This window comes from Macaca mulatta, chromosome 20 (assembly GCF_049350105.2).
Source record: "Macaca mulatta isolate MMU2019108-1 chromosome 20, T2T-MMU8v2.0, whole genome shotgun sequence".
NCBI lineage: Eukaryota > Metazoa > Chordata > Mammalia > Primates > Cercopithecidae > Macaca > Macaca mulatta.
Genome location: NC_133425.1, coordinates 72,123,036 through 72,139,130, shown reverse-complemented (window position 1 = coordinate 72,139,130; position 16,095 = coordinate 72,123,036). Strand labels below are relative to the sequence as shown.

Genomic DNA, 16,095 nt, shown 5'->3' with positions numbered 1-16,095 from the left:
AGAAATATCCTCATATCAAATTTTCAAGTGCCCAATGCAGTACTGTAGCCAGTGTCTTAAAGCAGATCTCTAGAATTCAGTCTTGCATGACAAACTTTATACCTGCGGAACAGTTACTTCTATTTGCCCTCCCCTCAATCCCTGGCAACCACCTTTCTATTTTCTGTTGTTATGAGTGTCACTATTTAGATGTTTCATAGAGTCATACAGTATTTAGTCCTTTTGTAACCAGCTTATTTTTCACTTAAGCATAATGTCCTCCAGATTCATCCATGTTGTAGCATATGGCAGGCTTATCTTCTTTATGGCTGAAAAATATTCCATTATGTATCTATACTACATTTCTTTATTCATCTGTTGATGGATATTTAATTGTTGCCATATCTTGTCTGTTGTGATTGATGTGGTAATGAACATGGGAGTACAGCTATCTCTGGAAATGTGATTTCAATTCCTTTGGATGTATATGCAGAACCAGAATAGCTGGATAACTGCTAGTTACTCTGGCTTTATTTTAAGAACTGCCATTCTGGTTTCCACAGTGGCTCTACCATTATATAGTCCCACCAATGCTATGCAAAAGCTTGGCAGTGATTTCTCCGATATAACACCAAAAGTAAAATTAGACAAGTAGGACTATTTCAGAGTATAAGCATTCTACAAAGAACAGAGAGAAAAGGCAACTTACAGAGTGGGAAAAAATATTTACAAGTTATAATCTAATAAGGGATTAATATAAAAGTATAAGGACTCCAATGACTCAAGAATAATGACCTGATTAAAAATAGGCTAAGAACATGATAGACATTTCTCCAGAAAAGACGTATAAATGGTTAACAGATACATGAAAAGATACTCATCACTAATCATTAGGGAAATAAAAATCAAAATCATAATGAGATATCACCTCTTACCGGTTAAGATGGGCATTATCAAAAATCCAAAAGATCAAAAGTGTTGAGGAAGATGTGGAGAAGCGAACCGTTCACCGCACCTTGAATGATGTGGTTTTCCTAAGGATTGGCCAGGAGAGCGAGCAGGTAAGGCAGCCCTAGGTTTTTCTAATTACAAGTGAGGACACAAGGAGCCTGTATTTTAAAGCCTTTGCGGGTCTGGGGGGTGGTGTTCACAAGCTACCCAGGACAGAGCCTCCTATCTCATAGAAAAAGCCAGGAGAGAAGACAAGCAAGCCTGCAGACCATGGAGGAGAAAGAATCCTGAGAATGTGAGTTCTACTACCCTTACTGTCCTGCACTTCACATGGATGACATACCCAGTGAAGATTAGCTCCATGCCCTCTCTTTAGAATGGTTTGTATCTTATGAGTTAGGTTTGAAGAGGGTTTTTTTGCAACTAAATGAATCTTGATGAATAGTCTATAGATCCTTAATAATCCCCAACATAAGTCAGGAGAGTCATCAACTCCTATATTGAAAGCTAAGATGTTCCATGCAATCACCTATCATTACTTTTAACAAAAACCCTGGAAGCCTATAATTAATTATCCTATTATCACATGATATAAATAGCATAAGCAGGATTTTAATCAATTGCTTTATTTTTCTATTCTTCCACCAGTGCATATAAGCGAGGAGCATGTGTGTCACCTCAGCCTCTGAGGACTCAGCAGGTGATAACAGTCTGTGCATAATCTCTTGTCCCTTGTTGCCAATAAGGATTTTTAATTAGGAGAATTGGAAATTGGGTTCTACATAATCTGGCTCCGTTTCCTCTGTGATCTCAATTCTGCTACCGTTCAATTGCTCACTTCACTCTAGCCACCCAGCCACCCCATTGTCTGTTTTACAAAACCTGCTAGGCAAGATCCACCTAAAGTCCTTTTCATTATTCCTTGTTTCTTCTTTTCTAAGTTCTCTGCCATTAAGTTTTCCTCTCGGCTAATTCCCTCAGCTTCAGCATCGTTTTGCCAAATAAAGGCTCCTCTGGACATTTCATGAAATAATGCAAACATCCCCTTTAGTTTTTCCCTGTTCTCTTCCTCAATTTTTCTCTAGAAATTATCATTAACATCCCTCACTTCTTATTACTCATCTCCCACATTGGAGTGCAAGTTTCATGAGGACAAATATATTTGTCCATTTTTTTTATTGCTATAACCACAGTCCCTAGGAAAGCGCCTAGAACATGAGGCATTCACATCAGAAAGTGGTGAATAAATGAGTAAATAATGAATCTGGCATTTACATTACAATTAGTTTTTGTTCACCGAATACAGAACTCACTGATGAAATATTTGAGGGTTTCATAGTAGTTCTAGTAATAGTAAGACTGCAATTCTACCCAAATTCCATACAGTCAAGAGTATCCTTATGGGCAGGAGTATCTGTGGAATCCAAGGACAGAATACAACGTAGGTCCTGGTCTTACGTGGTCTGTTCGAGGAAACAGGGAATATATCAGGACTGAAGCAGCTCCGCTCCCTGCCCAGCCCATTCTAGAGCCTCAGGATCTCTCACTCCATTTGTGTGTCTACATCCCACTCTTTGCTTCTTGGTAGGCGAGTTTGCTCTATAGTTACTCCTAAGCAGGTTCACAGAACAAAAAAGTGTGAGTTATATGACTTCCATTGGTCAGGTATCCACCCCTATACAATCATTGACGACCAGCACTGGTGAGGAGGGAGCATCACAGGAAAAAATAGGAACGCCTCTAAGGAATGCAGACAAGTCACATTCCCTTCGGAGGACTATGCGTAGATCTGAAGAGCTGACAATGAGAATATACTGAAGCAGATTGTCATTTATAAAGTCACTGATGTAATACAAAAATATAAGTTGGTGATTCTCAGCTGTTTGATGAGGTGGAAAAGACCTCAATAGATGACATGCATTTTCCCTTCTTCCTACGAGAGAAGAGGAATTTCTAACTCAGAGAAGTGCTGAATGTTAATGTTCTCACATTACTGAGCTTGGCCATTAAATTCACCTAAATATGTTAAAGATCCTCTACGATTCTCCCACTACTTGTCTTTGAAAGACACGATTTTCCTCTATTTGCCCATGCATTCTACCCCCCTCCGTAAGTGAAATTAAAGTCTTAATTTTTTAACTGGTGAAAAAGCTCAGGAAAAGCAGTACCATAATACAAGGAAAGATTTTGATTCAGTAAAGGCAAGTGTAGGAGTTTCACACAAATGAAACAAGAGTTTGTCAACACTTACAAATACATATCCACGAATATGTTCGCACCCTTACCATGGTTCTTTTGTGAAGAAAATAAATGTAGCACCTACAAGCTTTGTTTTGATTTGCAGAGAAGCAGGAAATAGTTTGTGTCTTTCCTTGAGAGGTATCTATTTACTTTCCATTTACATTGATATGCTTTATTCTGTATATTTTTTTCTTGCACACATTTACTCCTAAATGCCTCTCAAAATCACCAAGGACACTTAAAAAAAAAAAAAAAAAAAGGAAAGCTGCTAAAATAGCATGCACTGCATAGTCCTTAACGCAAATCAACTTTAAAGAATAATATAATGAAACAAAAACAAACCCTAAAGTGAATGCCACAAGGCAATCTGGAATCTGATTTGTCTGGAAAAAATTATAGAAGCTAGAAATGAACTCCACAGCTATGGTTACAGCTTAACAGACCTTTATACAAATGCCAGGGTATTTCTTTGCCAACAGTGATAATTTTGACCACTGTCACATATTACTGAACTCTGAAGGTGTAAATATTTTTATCAGACTGTAGGCAGCTTAAAAATAGTTAGATGTTGACCTCTTAAATACATGGGTTAATATTTTTACGAAAAATAAAATCAACTGCTTAATTTCACATGTTTCCTAGTTACCTGAGAGGTTACACATATGAACATTTACTTTCCCCGAGTGACTTTGGGGATGTTACCTAACCTTCTTGAACCTAAATTTATACACCTCCAAAATAGATGCCAACTATTGTTGAGTGTAATTCATAAATTTTTATATTCAGAAAACTTAGCACAGAGCCTGGAACACAGTGGTCAATATTTGTCATCATTTCTATAATTATTATAGCATTAAGATATTTCTGTGGAGTCAAATGGTCTCTATAGTAATCAAATTTTTGAAGGAATATTGTTTACGATTATAGTTGGAAAACTAAAAAAACTAATTTCCCTTTTTCATATGGCAACGAACAGTTTTGAATTACAAACTAATATACGTCTTGAGATTGCAAAGAGGATGTCGCCTTCCGTGAAGAATGAACACATACACTATGGTCAGGACTGCATTTACACACAAAATACATGGCTGAGCTTTTACAGAGGGACTAATGTGGCCATAGCAAATGATCTGTTCAAGTCACAGCTATAATAAACTTGCCTTGATGAAATAAGTTCACACTACTTAAATTTAACCACATCAGATCATTCCATGTTTCATTTCACCCCCATAGTAGACAAAGCACTCTAATTGCACACCTCTGAAATTTGACCTTTTCCTCGCCTTTGCATTTTTCTGAATTCTATGAGGAACTTAATACATATGAGTAGCTTTAAAAGAAAAATAGTAAAAACAAGTTGCTACATAATCCTGTCCTTTGTTTTCTCATGGCCATCTTTGACTTGGAGAACAAATCACTTCGAACATTTATCAATATAGAGTGGTCAATCGAGGGCTAGTGGGGGGATCTGTGTTCATAACACAAGTCATTAACCATCTCTATGGTTCTCTCTAAAAACAGGATTTGGTTCTCTTCTTGCTCTTCCATTCAGCTTGCTCCCACGCTCAATCATTTGTAGACTACATGTATACATGTCTTTACTGAAATTTCAAAGATAAATAAGAATGACTCTTACGTGACATATTTCTAGACCACAGAATTTCTTGGGGAAAATATAATCTAAAACCAAAACAAAAAGAAACCAAAGGAGTAACCACTTAAAAATTTACCCTGATTTTACAAAATGTCTTCATTTACCTTCATTGATAAAACCAACCAGAATCCCCAGTCTGGACATGCTTATTAAATATGTATATAAGTATTAATAAACTTGTATTTAAGAACTATCTTACTTTTTGGTAGAATGCACTATTTCCCATACTCCTACATCCTCCTTTTCTGATATGAGAAATGTTTTCCAGAAGCAAAACTGAATGCATATTGTATCATTCACTAAGTTGATATTTGATGCCAATCTCTCTAAACATGTAGACATTGCAGGCAATTAAATTCCTGTAAGATAAGCCATAAGTTATTTGTCATAGCCTATGCAATTTAGTTGCCACAATAAGACTCTTAGGGCTAGAAAATTTTGCAAAGAGCTGTAGGCTAAAGCATCCAAAAATATGAAAGAAATGTAAAATATTTAACATGCATATTTATATTTGCATATGCATATTTAAAATATACAGTTAGCTGGTCAAGAAGAGAAGCAAGATAGTGCACTGGCTGAGAAAAGCAAGACGTCATCTCAGGAGTATACAGACCTAAGAACAACAAAAGCATGTTTCTAAATATGAAGATTCAGACGAGGGTTCCCCTGCTTCCCCACACTTTGCTGTCATGTTTTAACCAGGCCACAGAAACGTTCCAAAAGCTGGCAACCATTGAAATCATCTTCCATGTGCCAATACTATGTTTACCAAGAAATGAAAAGACATTTGTGCCAATAATAAAGTAAACTCTGGCCAGGTGCAATGGGCTCATGCCTGTAATCCCAGCACTTCAGGAAGCTGAGGTGGGAGGATCTCCTTGAGCCCAGGAGTTTGAGATTAGCCTGGGCAACACAGCAAGAACCTGTATCTACAATTTTTTTTCCGATTAGCTAGGTATGGTGGTACATACCTATAGTTCCAATTATTCTGGAGGCTGAGGCGAGAGGATTGCTTGAGCCTAGGAGATCAGGTCTACAGTGAGTCATCATTGTGCCACTGCACTCCAGCTGGGCAACTGAACAAGATTCTGTCTCGAAATAAAAATTAACTTGGTTTGGCAGAGATTCTTGTGTCAAATTTTCCAAAGAACTAGTATCATATCCAAAGGGTATTTTTGGTTCATATTTTAAAGGGTTGTCAGAATACTATTCTATTAGCTCTTTTCTACAATATAGTTCTTTCATGCATTACCTAAAAGCAACAAACAAATGGGAGAAAAGGTTATTCTTTCTGTAGAATGCTAATTCTATTAATATTGGGACTATAGAAAAACCATTATATGAAACTAGCTTAGAAATAACTAATGCACAAAAAATTCATTAATGGATGTTAAAACCATTAGGTGAAAGTTGATTTCAGAACAGGGTATTTTTGTGGTTTCAAGATTTCTCACCACAGAGCTTATTAACAAAAGGCACAATGTATCTTTAGTGGAGAAATTTGGTGGACACCACCTTAAAGTGACAAAAGATAGCATTACCCTTGTTGGGATAAAATGACAATAGGTGTTTCCTGATATGATCTAAGGACACATCACTTACGCAGTAGTCGGCTAAAAAATGCGTAACTCGCATGGAAACAAGAGGAAAGATTCAGCTAAACTCTGAACAGACCACCACACAACGAATGTCAGTATCATGAAAGACAGAATGTCTGAAGAATTGTCCCATATTAAAGCATATAAGACATGGCAACTCAATGTAAGATGCGACCCAGGTTGGACCACGGGCTGGAAAAAAAGTTGTCATATAGATAGCATAGAATAATTGGAAAAATTTGAATATGGAAGTATATTGGTAACATCACTAAGTAATTTTCTAAATTTGATAATTTCACTGGTTATGCAAAAAACTGCCCGTTGTTTGATAAAACATGTTGAGTTTAGTGAAGAGTCATGGTCTCTACAACTTTCACATGTTCAGCAAAAACAATACTGAATAGAGAAAGTAGATATGACACAATGTTAGTGAAGGGAGACGTGGAAATCCAAAAAAGTGCTTATCAAATTTTCTGCAGTTCTATTTTTTTCCAAAATAGAAGTATTAATTAAAACAAGGCCAGGTGTGGTGGCTCACGCCCGTAATGCATTTTGGGAGGTAGAGGCAGGCAGATTACCTGAGGTCAGGAGTTCAAGACCAGCCTGGCCAGCATGGTGAAACCCCATCTCTACTAGAAATACAAAAATTAGCCAGGCATCGCAGAACACGCCTGTAATCCCAGCTACTCAGGAGGCTGAGACAAGAGAATTGCTTGAGGCCAGGAGATGGAGGTTGCAGTAAGCCAAGATCTGGCCAACACAGCAAGACTCTGTGTCAAATAAATTAGTTAATTTCAGTGAGAAAGAAAAGTGAGAAGATCAGTCAAGTACTTAAATGTTGTATTCTATAATCTGCCATGCTGGAAACCTAGAAAGAATAGAAGTTGACACTTAAAAAATAACCACTCCTGGTTATTCTCAAACAGGTTATTTTAACCTCTATTATATCCTCTGACCTGATAAAGCTAAAAGGAAAAAAAATTAAGAATCCCTTATAGATTGTCAGAAGTGCAGGCTTCTGATGGGCAGGACCACAGAGAGAGATGAAGCTTCCTTGCAGAAGCTTTTCATTGCCAAGTAGACAGCTTCCTGGAGGTCAGGAGGCAGCTGCAGCAGTAGAGGCTTCTGGATCTGACTTCTCTGGAATGCAGTTTCCTCGTTCAATTCTCCACCAGCAGTGGCAGCAGCTTCTCTCCAGCCTAGGTCTAGGTGCAGCCTCAGTGGTTATTACCCTAGAGCAATAATTCTAAAAGTCAGTGATCGGTCTCACCCTAGACACACTGAGTAAGAAACTGGTAGCATGACCCAGCAATGTGTGTTTTAACAAGCCTTCCAGGTGATTTAGATGGAAAGTCAAGTTTGTGTACTGTGTCACCTCATAGGGTCAGTATCCAAGAGACTGAAGGATTGGTTTTGGTTTTAGGACCCCCTTTTTCCCAACCCATGGATGCCAAATCAGAAAATGTACAAGTGCCTTACATAAAATGGCATCGTATTTGCATACGATTTATGCATTTTTCTGTATACTTTAATCTCGAGATTACTTATGGTACTTAATACAATGTAAATGCTATGTAAGTAGTTGTTACACTGTAGGGTTTAGGGAATGACAAGGAAATAAAAAGCCTATAATGCAATCAGTACAGACATAACCCAGTGTCCCATAGAAACAGAGGGACACCTGTATGCTGTGTGCTGTTCTTCTAGGACTTATAAGAAAGGCCCATACCTTCGGATCCCTCCAGTGGATTTGTAAGCTCCAAAATCCTTGCATTAAATTCCATTCTGTTCAAAATCAGTCAGTCCATCCAATATATTACTATTTTTAGAACAATTGTGTAAAGTAGGATGTTATACTGTATTCATAGTTAAAAAATAATGAATTTGTTAGTGATGTTTGGCTGTTTCCACCCAAATCTCACTTTAAATTTTAAGGATCCCCTTGTGTCAAGGGCAGGGCCAGGGGGAGATAATTTAATCATGGGGCGGTTTTCCCCATACTGTTCTCATGGTGGTGAGTAAGTCTCATGAGATCTGATGGTTTCATAAATGGAAGTTCCCCTGCACACGCTCTCTTCCCTGCCACCACATAAGATGTGACTTTGCTTCTTTGCATTCTACCACGATTGTGACGCCTCCTCAGCCATTTAATTAACTGTGAGTCAACTAAACCTCTTTCATAAAGACATACCCAAGACTGGGTAACTATTAGCAGCATGAGAACAGACTAATAGTGTACAATTACTATTGTATCTATATAAGAATGAATTTGATCTGTATTCTTACATCTTATAAATTATGTCCCTTATATTTTCTACAGATCAATAAGGGCTGGAGAGTATTTTTAAACCCACTGTGCTTCCCACTTGAATACAGCCCTTCTTAGAATAGTGATAACAGATGTAGGAGGAGGAGGAAGAACAGATCAGGTGCATTCCAGATAAAACATTAGCCCTGGGTTTCTGTAGGCCTTTGTCTGGTGATAACGATATTATCCATTAAAAATCTACCATTAGTTTTGGGTGTGGTGGCTCGTGGCTCATGCCTGTAATCCCAGCACCTTGGGAGCAAAGTAGGAGAATCACTTGAGCCCAGGATTTTGGGATCATCTTGGGCAACAGTGAGGCCTTCTCTCTGAAAAAAATTTTTTTTAATTAGCTGGGCATGGTGAAGGTGGAGGCTGCAGTGAGCTGTGATTACATCACTGCCCTTTGGCCTGGGCGAAAGAGACCCTGTCTCAAGAAAACTAGTATTAGAAAATTGGGAAGTAATCAACTACCCTTATCTGTAAATAACTGGGTATTTTTGTCATTACTTCATATTCATAAGAAGGATCTACTGTTCATATAGATTATCAATATAGTGGTAAAAGATCTGGCTATTCTCATTTGATGCTCAATTTTAGAAACTAAAAATTTTCCAAGAGTAATGATTTGAAAGTGGGACTGTTGGGGTTTTGCGTTTGTTTAGATGGAGTTTTGCTCTGTTGCCCAGGCTGGAGGGCAATGGCACGATCTCAGCTCACGGCAACCTCTGCTTCCCAAGTTCAAGTGAATCTCCTGCCTCAGCCTCCCGACTAGATGGGATTACAGGCATGTGCCACCATGCCTGGCTAATTTTTTATTTTTAGTGGAGACAGGGTTTCACCATGTTGGTCAGGCTGGTTTTGAATTCCTGACCTCAGATGATCCGCCTGCCTCGGCCTCCCAAAGTGCTGGGATTACAGGCGTGAGCCACTACGCCTGGCGCCTGGTTACTTTTAAAGATTAATTTTTAATTGCTTTTGGTGAATCATTTTTCAATAGCCTTAAAAGTTGTTGCCAAAATAAACTGACACTTAATATGTGTATGAAATAAAAATATAATTTTAAGAGCCCTTGAAAGTGCTCCACTGAAACAAGAAACCAAGAAATCATCACTTTACCTGGGACAAGAGACAAATTCAACTAAATCCAGCATTCCTTTTACACTGAAGACTGTTTTCTAGAGATGGGATTTTATGTACATTTTAAGCCCTTATATACCACCCCCCCCCCCCAGACTTCCTATCTGTTCAAAAAATGCTAAACTCCTCTTTTAGGCTGGATTTCTATTAGCCACCACACACTGGGGATGGGGGCGCATTAAATATTTTGAGAGTTAACATATTAAGAGAGCTAAAGAGGGGAGATTAAATAAATTACAATGCATTATGAAGGCACATCTAAAACGTTTTCTCATCATTAATGCACTGTGAGAATTGATTTTGATTTACATCTCAGTTTAGTCTATATGATCTCCAGTGAGTGGTCCCAGGAGTCTCTATTTAGTATGGAAGCAAAAGAGACTCTTTCTGTACATTTATGTGAGGAGGTTTTCTAGTTTTGCTCCTGTTCAATGAAAATGGTAGGAAAGAATATAATAAATCTGAGCACATATGTTCTGACCTTGAATCCAATGACTGCCAGTCTAATGGCAGGCTAAACGCTTAGTACCTAATATCTGCATCTGTGCCTCCCCGTTAGCTTGTTTTTAATTCTTATGTTGATTAGGTAGAATCACAGTATGATTCCCCTCCTGCAGACTACTCATTTGTATTGAAAATTGTTAATAACATCCTAAAGTCCAATAATATCACAGGGGCCCCCATAGCCTTCATATTCACTTCCGCGTTACTGCACTAACAAGCGGGGATGCGGGAACAGCTGCAGCTCCTGGTGATGCTTATGCAATCAGTGCCGACTTTCCCAGTGGGCACCTCAAACTATTAAAAAATTGTAACAAATTAGGTGATTCTGATGAGTAGAGGTTAAAGTGTTTGCTTCAATTGTCCTTTCTGCTGGTACACACGGGATGAGGAACGCTGAAATTTCCTCGAGAAGATGAAAACACTCCATTTACATTTATATTTATGTACATACTCAGTAGTTTCCCTCCCAAGCTAACTCAGGGTAAATTTATTGAATAGTATATACAATAGATGTGCCTTTGGGCTTTGGAATCAAATACACTTGAGTTGAATTTTGGCTGCTCTAGTTACTAGTGTGCCTTTAAACAAGTTTCTTTTCACTCTTTGCTTATTTTCTCATCTCAAAAATATAAATAAGCAGTAATCCTTTTGTGTATTTCATGAGTTGTATTTAATGAGAATGCACATTAAACTGCTTGTGAACAATAAATAACAGCTACCACTAGAGCTAATTAGGAAAGTGCTTTCTGTGGCAAGAATATGCTGTTTCTTGGATTTCAAGTGAAATACATATATTATGCATTCAAATGCATTAAATGTATACTAATACTTTCTAAATTATATCTTTCATTTTGGGATCTTGAGGGGCCAAATTAATGTAGCTCCATGAGTCATTTCAATTATCAAATCAGCAAATAATCTCGTTTGAAATGTGGTCATACATTTACTTAAATATTTTAGATTGATGGTAATTTTGTCCTATCAATCATGTTCTTTCATTTTTCTGGCTTATTTTTGGACTCAAGAGAGTAGTAATTGAAGATTTATGCTTCTGGTGATGGAATAGTTTGCAGCTGACCAAAATGTATGCCAAGAACACTAGAAAAGGAAATATAATAAACACATTTGTGAAGGTATCAGAGAGCTGTCAAGGCAGTTAGAACTTCTTGGAGAGAAGGAAAGCACATTGGAGATGAGCCCAACATTCCGTATTTTTAGTCAAGACATTTGCAGATTGTTAAACAGCATAAGGGTAGGATGTAGAAAAACTGAGTAGAAAGTAGCCGCTAAGCAGTGTTCGACCGTCTTACAGGAGGCGGATTCGAACATCAGGGCTCAGATTTCTTAAAGTAGCCAGGACTTGAGGAGGCAAACCCAGCAGGGACGGGAAGAGGTGCAAAGTGAACCTAGCTGCTCCAATTTTCATCTCTAAGCTGTTTGTCAATGGAAAAGGGCCACAGGGTGAGACGCTAAGTGAAGATTGGTCTCGATTTCTAAGAAGAAAAATCAGAACTTTGCAGTTTCACAGTTTAGGAAAGTACAAAACTAGAATTTAGGTTCCCTAAGTAGTAAGGCATCCTGTTAAACAACTTGTAAGTACAGTAAGCAGAAAACAGGCCAGGTTTTATAAAAAATCGAAACCCACTCTCAACTCTGCGCAATCTCGGCTCGCATACATGATGTTGTAAATTAACTACATGCAACCATATATATAAATACATGTATATAATTATACTTTGATATATACATATATACACACACATATATATATACACACACACACATATACGTATGTTTTTTTTTTAGACTGGGTGTCACTCTCACTATCTTCATGTCCTGGGCTGAAACCATCCCCTTTCTCAGACTCCCGAGTAGCTGGGACTATACAGGCGGGCAGCACCATGTCTCCTTTTTCTTTCTGTAGAGATGGGTTTTTGCCATGTTACGTACACTGTTCTTAAACTCATGAGCTCAAGCAATCCTTGCTTTGGCCTAAGTGCTAGAATCACAGGCATAAGCCACTGTGCCAGCCATTATCTTAAGTGAAACAACTCAGGAACAAAAGTCATATATCTCACTTATAAGTGGGAGCTAAATAATGTGTAGATGTGGACATAGAATTGGGAATAACAGACATTGGTGACCAGGCAGGGCTGGCAGAAGTGGGGAAGTTAAGTTACTTAATGGGTACAACGTACATTATTCACATGATGGATACACTAAGTGCCAAGACTTTACTGCTAAGGCATATGCATGTAACAAATTGCACTTGTACTTTAAATTTACACACACAAAAAAAACCCTACCAGTTTCCAGGAAGGAATATGGTATCATTTAGAACCTGGAATTTTTTTCATACGAAATGTACATTTAGAAGAGTAAGAAATCGTTTCAAGAAAACAATAGCAACAATAGTAAACAGTCTGCAATCACCATATTTTGTAGTTCACAGAGAAAGTTTAAAACCGATTTATATCAAGAAAATATGGATCAGTGAGAGGAATTCTGCAGAGAACCGGAATCCAAAACACACTTTTCATGATTTTGGAGTAAGCAAAATTTTCTGAAACTAGATGCAAAAAGCAGTAGTCCTACAGGCAAAGTTTGATAGGTGGCATTTCAAAAACATTAAAAACATTTGTTTATGAAAAGACACCAAAGAGATTAGAGAGGCAAAGCAGAGTGCAAGAAGTTATTTGCAATACGTAACCAGGACTCATATCCAGAATACATCAACAACTTTTAACAAATCACACTTCCCAAATGAGAGCATCCAAGAAACAGTGGATGACAACAGTGGATACAACTGAAAGGATGGCCACATGTTGGAGAGAATGTGGGAGAAGGTAACTGGTATTCTCCTGGTGAAAGGGAAAATGCTTACTGGTACTTTGGACATTTCTTTGACCATGTATACTAAATATGAATATGTATTCACATTTAGTGTGTGTGTGTATGTGTATGTGTGTGTGTATATATATATTTATTTCATGACCCAGCAATTCAACCACCAGGTATATAATCCAGTTATAATTATATATCTTTTAGTATGTACAAGATTCACAGAAACATTATTTGTAATAGCCCAAGCCCCAGATACCCACCACCTGTAGAATGGACAGATAATTTATATTGTATTTAAGCAATGGAATATACAAAACTAATTTAGCTTCTGCTTCAAGGAACAACTATAATCTCAAATCTAATGAACAGAAGTTTGACACAAAGTATGCTGTGTCATGACGTTTGTAAAAATTTCAAAAACAGAAATAGTCAATTGGTTTAGAAGTCTACATAATGGCTTTGGCTGTAGTTTTGAGCAGGAAGAGCCAAGGAAGGATTTCTGTGGTCATGGTTAGTCACATGGGTAGGCTTATTTAAATGCATCAGCTTGTACACTTGTGATATGTGCATTTATTTGTCTAACAAAGAACTGAGTCCCTGAGAGTCCCTCAAACTTGCCATTTACAGTTATTTATAACGCATCAAACCAAATCACCAGTTTTTGTAGCTTATCTTTGCACATGAACATTTTCTTTCTATCCAGGGTTTCTCCCTTTCTTAGCTCCCACTAAGTGAAGCCTGCTTTATAATCTTAACTTTCTCAACACAGAACATTGGGAATTTCACCATCTCTTATGTTAGAATAAATTTTTATTGTTATATAAAAGAACTACTTGGCCTGCTGGATGTAATATGAGCTAGATTACGACACGGGTTCTTCCGATTGCCTGAATTATGCCACTCTACTCTGAAGCTTTCTCACAGGCTTTCCTTCATTTGCCAATTTCATTATTAATCTGTCTGCAAAAATCTGGAAGAGTTATGTCCAGGTGGGGAAGGATATGAATACAGAGATACCATATTCTCCCCACCACAATTTTAACAAGGACAATGATTTTCCTAAATTTCAACTGTTGCTTATTTTGCTAATTATCAGCAGAGTCAACCTAAGCTAAAAGTTAACATTCGTATTCTACCAGTGTGGTTTTGTTCTTGCTTTTTAAAATGTGTTTATTAGGGTTAACATACCCTTGGTTCTATGCAATAACACTATTTCTCCCCAAAGAGAAGTTAATATGCTCTAGAAAGATGTTACTGTTACTATTTTTTAAAAAAATCCTCCAACAATCTCATCATGCTTTATCTGTTCTTTTACTTTGCAGCTTTATTGATTCTTATTGAAAATTACTACTATCCTCACTATCCGTACTTTCTCTAAAAGTTTTCAGTCAAAAAAATAGCGCCTTAATTGTCAGCAAACAATATTGCAAGACAGAAGCTATTATCACCTTGTCTATCTGTGAATCAATATCCAGGAGGTATTGTAGCTCAAATCAAACGAACTCTGCAGTCTGGTGTTCTGCCTGGGGAAAAAGAGTGAGATGTAGGGAAACAGGTGAGACCAGCCAGTGAGTAGTTCCCTTCAAAAAGCAGTGTGAGTCTAAACGCTGTCAAATCTCTTTTAGTTTTTAAAATCAGAAAAGGGAAGTTCACTTTATAATGACAGCAGACTAGTTTGTGTCTCCAGTAGTACTGGAATAAACTGGACCCCAAGTCCTAAGAAACAAAAATGCCTGAAGATATTAGAGAGCTACCTTTAGAAGGCTATGCATATTTGCAGGGCCAAGATCTGGAAAAAGAAAAGTCAAGGAATGTGATTGATATACTTCGTTCCATCTCCACTCAAGGCAATGCCAGTTCTGAAAGCAGTTGCTAAGGGACTGAGAGGAGTAGAAACGGCTACAGTTCTATGCAACTGGGAGGAGGAAGCAAAGATGGAGTTTATATTCTCCCACAAAGAAAGGACTGGGGAAACCAACCAGGCTTTTCGTTGGGTTCCTGACATCACCTAAAGTTGTAAGTGAACCAGAAACTAGTGCTCACCATGTTGAAACATCTCATTTAAAATAGACTCAATTCTCAAAGACATTAAGGCAACCTACTCCTAATTAGATATTTGCTTGAAGCAGAAATAAATCTTGAAGTCTTATATTTAATGTAAATATACAGAAATCAATACAACTTGACATGAAAGACGACTTGACTAAAAAACAAAAAAAAAAAACAGGTGCAAAAGAAACGCAATGAAAGTATCAGACACGTACCTCGAAAAAGGTGATAATTAGGACTGGCGTGGTAGCTGACACCTGTAATCCCAACACTTTGGAAGGCCGAGGGTGGGGTGAATCACTTGAGGTCAGGAGTTGGAGACCAGCCTGGCCGACGTGGTGAAACTCTTCTAAAAATACAGAAGTTATCCAGGCATGGTGGCAGGCACCCGTGGTGCCAGCTACTCAGGAGGCTGAGGCAGGAGAACGGCTTGAACCTGGGAGGCGGAGACTGCAGTGAGCCGAGATGGCACCACTGTACTCCAGCCTGGATGCCAGAGTGAGACTTCATTTAAAAAAAAAAAAAGATAATTAAAATGTTTATACTATTAAAAAGACAAGATAGGCCAGGCTCGGTGGCTCACACCTGTAATCCCAGTACTGTGGGAGGCCAAGGCGGTGGATCATGAGGTCAGGAGATTGAGACCATTCTGCCTAACATGGCAGAGCTTGCAGTGAGCCAAGATCGAGCCACTGCACTCCAGCCTGGTTGACAAAGCGGGACTAAAAAAAACCAAACAACAAAAAACAACAACAACAAAAAACTTTATTAAAGGTTCCAGTGTTTGCCAAAGTGTAAAATGGGAGTTCTAGAAATAAAACCATATAAAA

At 38.0% G+C, this 16,095-nt stretch overlaps 1 long non-coding RNA gene across 1 annotated transcript; it reads right to left on the bottom strand.

Annotated features, from left to right (window-relative positions):
• Window positions 1-3,215: 3,215 nt before the first annotated feature.
• LOC114674420 (uncharacterized) lies at window positions 3,216-14,739 on the bottom strand. Its single transcript, XR_003725499.2, has 4 exons — window positions 14,665-14,739; window positions 5,797-7,655; window positions 5,025-5,184; window positions 3,216-3,408 (listed from the first exon to the last, which is right to left on the bottom strand). It is a non-coding gene; the product is annotated as an uncharacterized LOC114674420 (long non-coding RNA).
• Between the last annotated feature and the right edge of the window lie 1,356 nt (window positions 14,740-16,095).